Consider the following 6,763-nt stretch of genomic DNA (forward strand, 5'->3'; position numbering starts at 1 on the left):
GCAGTGCCAAGAACTGAATGAGTGGTAGGCTGACATGGAACGTCGGAAGAGGGATGCCACTGTCGCCATAGTGACAGCCATTTAGTTGGCCCGAGGACAACCTGCATCTGCCTCCCAACCGGATCAACCACCTAGTACTCACCCACAAAAAAATCCACAATCAGACCATCCCCAACATTACCACAATCCGCCACAACCCGCAAATCCTCAGAGGCCGAAACAACCCCCTGCTGCTCAACAGGACAGGCTATTCCAGGATCCTAAGCAACATCCGCCCTCTCGTGCTGGTCAAGATAATCCTTAGCAGCAAAGGTAGAATAGGGCCGAGTAGCGACCTAGAAGTCCTAGATGCCAGACAGCTGAGGAACAAAACCCTCAAAGCAGAGAACAGCATCCTTCTGCAAGTAGAAGGCAGGTGGAGTCAGGCTCTACGGTCAGGGGTCCCCCACGATATAATAATGCCCGAGGACCTACCGACCAACACAAGCCTCCACCTACCTACCGGGACATCCCAGTAGGGAGAGAGGGAAATAGTGCGAATAGCAGGTCGCACCGTCATCGGTCACAATTTAGAGATGGCCATGATTATAATGAGGCAGATTCTGGCAGGAGGAATGCTGGTCGGCGGCAAGAAGAGAGGGGTGAAGAGCAAAACCCTCCACCAAGGGATAACCGACCAATAAGCCAAAATGCTGGGGGGCAACCTAAATAGCCCAACGTCTTTGATCGACTGGGCGTGAGCGAGCAAAGGAAAAGATCTGAGGGACATCCTCAATGATAGAAGGGAAAGACACGATGAGTATTTCCCCTTAGCGCCGGTTGCTCCAACAGTACCAGATGTTGTACAAGCCCAACGTCTATGAAAGCATGTTCGATTCCCCCATTCAGATCCTCTGGTCGTGGATGTCTAGATCACCAATATGATGGTCAATCGGGTGTTAGTAGATACATGAAGCTCAGTCAACATTTTGTATAAATCTTCACCGGAGAGGATGGAATTGTTAGTGCAAGATTTGGAACCATGCAACCAAACCATTTATGGTTATTCCGGCGAAGGGCTCGCACCTACTGGGTCGATAGGCTTCCACTCATAGCAGGGGCTGCACCTGCGAATAGGACATTACTCACTACTTTCATAGTAGTTGATTGTCCTTCTGCATATAATGCTGTGGTTGGAAGGCCTATTCTAGTCAACCTACGAGCCGTGGTCTCAGTCTGGCACTTGGCTATGAAGTTTCCAACCGACGCAGGAGTGGGATGCGTGTTGGGAAACCAGCGAGAAGTGTAGGAATGTTATAATTCCTCAATCACCAAGGCAAAAAGAGGTAGATCGGGGGGAAAAGCTGAGAAAAGGTTGTTGTTTGCAAATGAAGTACAAGCCCAATCAGGTGAACAGGTCACCAAATAGGGTGTTGTCGAAAGTGAGGATAGATACTTAGATCCTCGCTTTAGGGATTTTGAAGAAAATGTTGGATCCACAGAGGACCTCAAGGAGGTCCGATTAGAAGAAGTAGATCCGACCAGGGTTATGAAAGTTGGTAAAAACTTATTGACAACAACAAAAAACAAACTGGTGGAATTTTTGAAGGAGAACCAGGAGGTATTTTCCTGGTCGCATAAAGATGTGGTTGGGATAGACCCAGTGGTGATCAGCCATGTCTTAAATATAGACAAAAATTTTCCACTTGTACAACAAAAAAGAAGGCTCCTTGACAAAGACAGATCGAAGGCCCTAAAAGATGAAGTCGAGAAGCTGAAGGAAAACAGATTCATCAGGGTAGCGTTTTATCCATCTTGGGTCTCTAATCTCGTACTGGTTCCCAAGCCGAATGGCAAGTGGAGGACGTGCGTGGATTGCACAGACCTTAATAAAGCCTGCTCGAAGGATTATTTCCCACTTCCAAAGATCGACCAGTTGGTCGATGCTACATCAGGGCATGAAATTTTATCATTCATGGACACATACTCTGGGCACAATCAAATCAGTATGCATCCACCTGATGAGGATCACACTAGCTTTCAAACAGATACAAGACTTTACTGTTACAAAGTAATGCCCTTCGGTTTGAAAAACGCTGGTGCAACTTACCAGCGACTGGTCAACCATATGTTCAAAGAACTGATCGGCGCTAGCATGGAAGTATATGTCGATGACATGCTGGTTAAGTCAACGAAAGCTGAAGAACACATCGAGGACCTTCGAAAATGCTTCAACATCCTGAACAAATATCAGATGAAGATAAACCCCCTCAAGTGTTCCTTTGGTGTTGGATCAAAGAATTTTTTTGGGATTCATAGTAAACTCGCGAGGAATCAAGGCTAATCCCGAAAAGATTCAGGCCCTGATCAAGATGCAGTCTCCTGCCAAGATTAAAAATGTTCAAAGACTAACTGGGAGGATTGTCGCCCTGAGTAGATTCATATCCAAGTCAACAGACAAGTGTATCCCATTTTTCAATCTACTTAGGGGCAACAAGAAGTTTGAATGGACAGAAGAGTGCGAATAGGCTTTCCAGGCGCTAAAGTCCCACATGTCACAACCACCAATCTTGTCCAAGCCGGTCGAAAAAGAAACTTTGTTCATCTATTTGGCAGTCACAGAATATGCTGCTAGTGCTGTGTTAATCAGAGAAGAAGACAACGTTCAGAAAGCAGTATATTATGTGAGCAAGAGGTTAGTGAGCAGAATTGCGGTATCCACCCATTGAAAAATTAGCCTATTGATTGATTCTAGCCTCAAGGAAGCTGTGACCGTACTTTCAAGCTCACCCCATTGTGGTTCTCACCGACCAGCCATTACGGCAAGTCTTGCAGAAACTAGAAGTCGCTAGTCGGTTATTAAAATGGGCAGTCGAACTAGGGCAGTTTGACATTTCTTATTCCCCACGGGCAGCTGTGAAAGGACAGGCTCTAGCAGACTTTGTCGCAGAATTCACTAGGATCTCAATTAGCGAGCCGATGGAAGAAACTGAAAGTCAAAATCAAACTCCTTCCTGGAAGTTGTTCGTCGATGGCTCTTCCAACGAGCACAATGCAGGAGCAGGTTTGATCTTAGTCACGCCCGAGGGACATCGGTTCCATTGTGTAATCAAATTCGACTTTACAATGTCAAACAATGAAGCCGAGTATGAAGCTCTGCTCGCAGGATTAAGACTAGCCAAATACATGGATATAAAGTCACTAGAAATTTATAGCGATTCCCAGCTAGTGGTTAATCAGATTATGGGAGAGTATCAGGCTAGGGGTCTCAAAATGGTTTCTTATTTGAACAAAGCAAAGGACGTATTGGCACAGTTTGAAAAGTATACTTTCTAACAAGTGCCTCGCGATCAGAATTCAAATGTTGATGCCTTGGCCAAGTTGGCAAGTGTGAAAGATGCTGACACCTTGAACATAGTACCAATTGAACATTTGTCGACACCGAGTATTCGAGCAGAAGAGTCTTCAATGGTGATTCAAGCGACAGACACATGAATGCTGCCCATTGTTGAATACCTCAAGCAGGGATTGCTACCAGCAGAAAGAAGCAAAGCAAGGACTCTCTAGAGACAATCGGCTCAATTTATTATGGTCAACGAAATTTTATATAGAAGAGGGTACTCAATGTCTTTGTTACGGTGTGTTTCTAAGGAGAAAGCCAAGGAACTGATGCAAGAGGTCCACGAATGTTTCTGTGGAGATCACGATGGGGAGGGGGGGGGGCAAAGTTTGTCGAAAAAGATCTTAAGGCAAGGGTATTTCTGGCCTACCATGAATGAGGACTCTATGGATTTTGTTCAAAAATGTGACAAGTACCAAAGATTCTCCAAGATACCACGAGCAGCCCCAAATGAGCTCAAACAAATGCAAAGCCCGTGGCCATTCGCAGTATGGGAGATTGATTTGATCGGGTCTTTACCCACAGGAAAAGGGAAAGTCAAATATGCAGTGGTTGTTGTTGACTACTTTACAAAGTGGGTCGAATCTGAGCCATTAGCAATAATAACGACCAAGAAAGTATTGGACTTTGTTGTCAAGAACATCGTGTGTTAGTATGGGTTGCCAAGGAAAATTGTCTCGGATAATGGCACACAATTTGACAGTGATCTTTTCAGTGATTCCTACGACAGGCATGGGATTATAAAAAGTTTTTCATCAGTAGCTCATCCGCAAGAAAATGGACAAGTTGAGGCTGTCAATAAGACTTTGAAGGACACACTGAAGAAAAGGCTCGAAGAAGCAAAAGGTGCATGGCCAGAACAATTACCAGAAGTCCTTTGGTCATATAGAACATCCCATCGAACAGCAACAGGCCATAATCCATTTTCCTTGGCCTATGGGTATGAAGCCATGTTTCCTGTTGAGCTCAACCCACCATCACATGGAAGGCTGACATATGATCAGAGCACTAATGACCAATTATTGATGGAGTCCTTGGACTTGGTCAATGAAAGGCGCGATCATGCTCAACTTCGAGTAGCAGTTTACCAGCAAAAGGTCGCTCAATATTTTAACTCTAAAGTACGTGAAAGAAAGTTTAATGTGGGAGATTTGGTACTTAGAAGAGTTTTTCTCAACACTCACGATCAGGCTATCGGAGTGCACGGACCAAACTAGGAGGCTCCGTATCAGATTGAAGAAATTCTTCAACTAGGCACATATAAACTTGCTCGCTTAAATGGAGATCTCATTCCTCGCTATTAGAATGGAGAACACATGCACAAGTATTATCAATAAATAGTTCTTTTTAAAGAACTGGCTTGTATTAAATTCACTTTTTACAAGTTTATGAACAAGGGCTAGTCAATTATATGACTAGTTGCTTACAAGTGTAAGATCAGTTTTTGATCACTCGTACAGACACGATTTTGTCCATTTATTACGAGAAATAAAAGGAACTATGTGCAGTCAGTTATTCTTGCCAAATGATTGTATTTATTACAAGTATTTTCTCATTACATGTGTTGTTTTGCTATATTACCGTTATTGATTATGAGTACGCAAGTAGTAATGTTCGAACAGGACTTGGACATGGAAAGTGATCGAGAACCATAAGCTCCTCTATCACTTGGGGGACATATAAGATAGCAAGCAAGCAAAGCATATCAACAGGTATATGTAAACACACGAGCAAAATAAGGGAAAGCATACTACGGCACTTAGAGTATTTTTCAAAAAAATTAGTTTAAATTTTGTAAAATCAAAACAAAGTGCTATTCTAAGTTCGGTCAAACGAACACATGTTATAATAAAACCAAACATTATAATATCATAAAGAAATGTTTTACACCAGGAGCAGTTACTGCTCGGATGTAATTCATAAATTAAAAGAAAAGTTGCATTGCGCAGAAAAATTTTCTCAACATTACGAATCGTAGTTCGTATGTTCCAGTTACAAATATAAAAAAAAAATATTAATCACTAAGCAGTAGGAGGATCTGGCTGGGATTTTTGGTCAACTGTGGTCCCCGCATCCTCTTCAGCACCTTCGATGCTAGTCGCCAGGGAGATTTTAGGAGAATCTTGAGCTTTCTTCTCCTCTTCTAAGAGACCGGCACACTTTGCCAAGTCAGCTTGCTTTATCTGCTCTGAAAGATAGTCGAAGTTCACCTCTGGATTGTTTTTCCAATACAAGTAGAAGCAGTTGAAGGTCGTTCCTTTGAACTTCTCCAGATTGCGAGCGTTGGTTTCCTCGAGTAGTTTAACTCGCCCCTCCAACTCAGCGGTTTCCTTTCGGCTGATCACCAGGTCATCTTGAAGTTTGGTTGCCTCTTTGAAGTTAATATCCAAAGCCTCCTTAAACTTCTCCTTGACGGTAGTAACTTTGGCCACCGACTCTTGGCACTTCCTTAACTCCTTGCTGAGGCTGGCAATTCTAGCCTCGACTGCCTTAATCTCCTCGGCATGTCTGGCCTCGATCTCCTCAGCATGATACCAGCTGTGGCCTATGGTCAGGATACCCTGCGAACAGAAAAAGAAAAGTAAACCAGTCAGGGGAAATTAGAGAAAATGTTTCTCGATTAAAGAAAAAAGAAGAAACACACTTACACTGAGGACTTCAGACAGTCCGCGGCTGATGATCTGGATATTTTGTAGCAGAGGGAGATGCGAAAAAGCTTCCTGGCTACGGCGGTGCTTCGATAGCCTTTGCAGCTTCTTGTGGGTAGCATTCTAGGCGCCACTCAGCAGGTCGTTGGCGGAGGGTCTCCCTGCCTGCTCGGGGGGAAGGCTATTGCGAGGAGGAGTAGGAATTGTCATGGTCCTAGAAGGAGTGGGCACTGGAGGGTCCTCTGTTCGAGCTTTTTTCTTGGAGGGATCACTGCTGCTCTCCCCAGGGTGCCTCTTGCTCGCTTTCTTTTTTCTTGCAGGAGCTTCGGCGTTTGTGTATATGTCAAAGGCTTCCTCAGAAGGTATGACTGCAAGACAAAAATAAATGAACAGACAATATAATTTAAAGGAGTAAGGGAATAATGAAAAGTGAAATTCTAAGTAATAGACCTGGGCTATTATTACTGGTCGATACATTATTTATAGAACTACAACTACACTCACTCTCTGCCTCGAAGAAGTCTGAATTAAAATTACTAGTCGCAAATTTAAAGTTTCCATCCCTGTCAAATAAATGACAAGGGATGGGCAAGCTATCTAAGAGTGAGAAGTCTATATTGTTCTCGCCAGAAGACTCTCAAGTATAGGTTCGGTATATTCCGGTAGTTTCTGCTTGCCCCTCCCATGTTGGGCAGGGCCAGCAGCAGCCCAAGGGTTGCTGGAAGGTTCCCGGATG

This window comes from Humulus lupulus, chromosome 1 (assembly GCF_963169125.1).
Source record: "Humulus lupulus chromosome 1, drHumLupu1.1, whole genome shotgun sequence".
Classification (NCBI taxonomy): domain Eukaryota; kingdom Viridiplantae; phylum Streptophyta; class Magnoliopsida; order Rosales; family Cannabaceae; genus Humulus; species Humulus lupulus.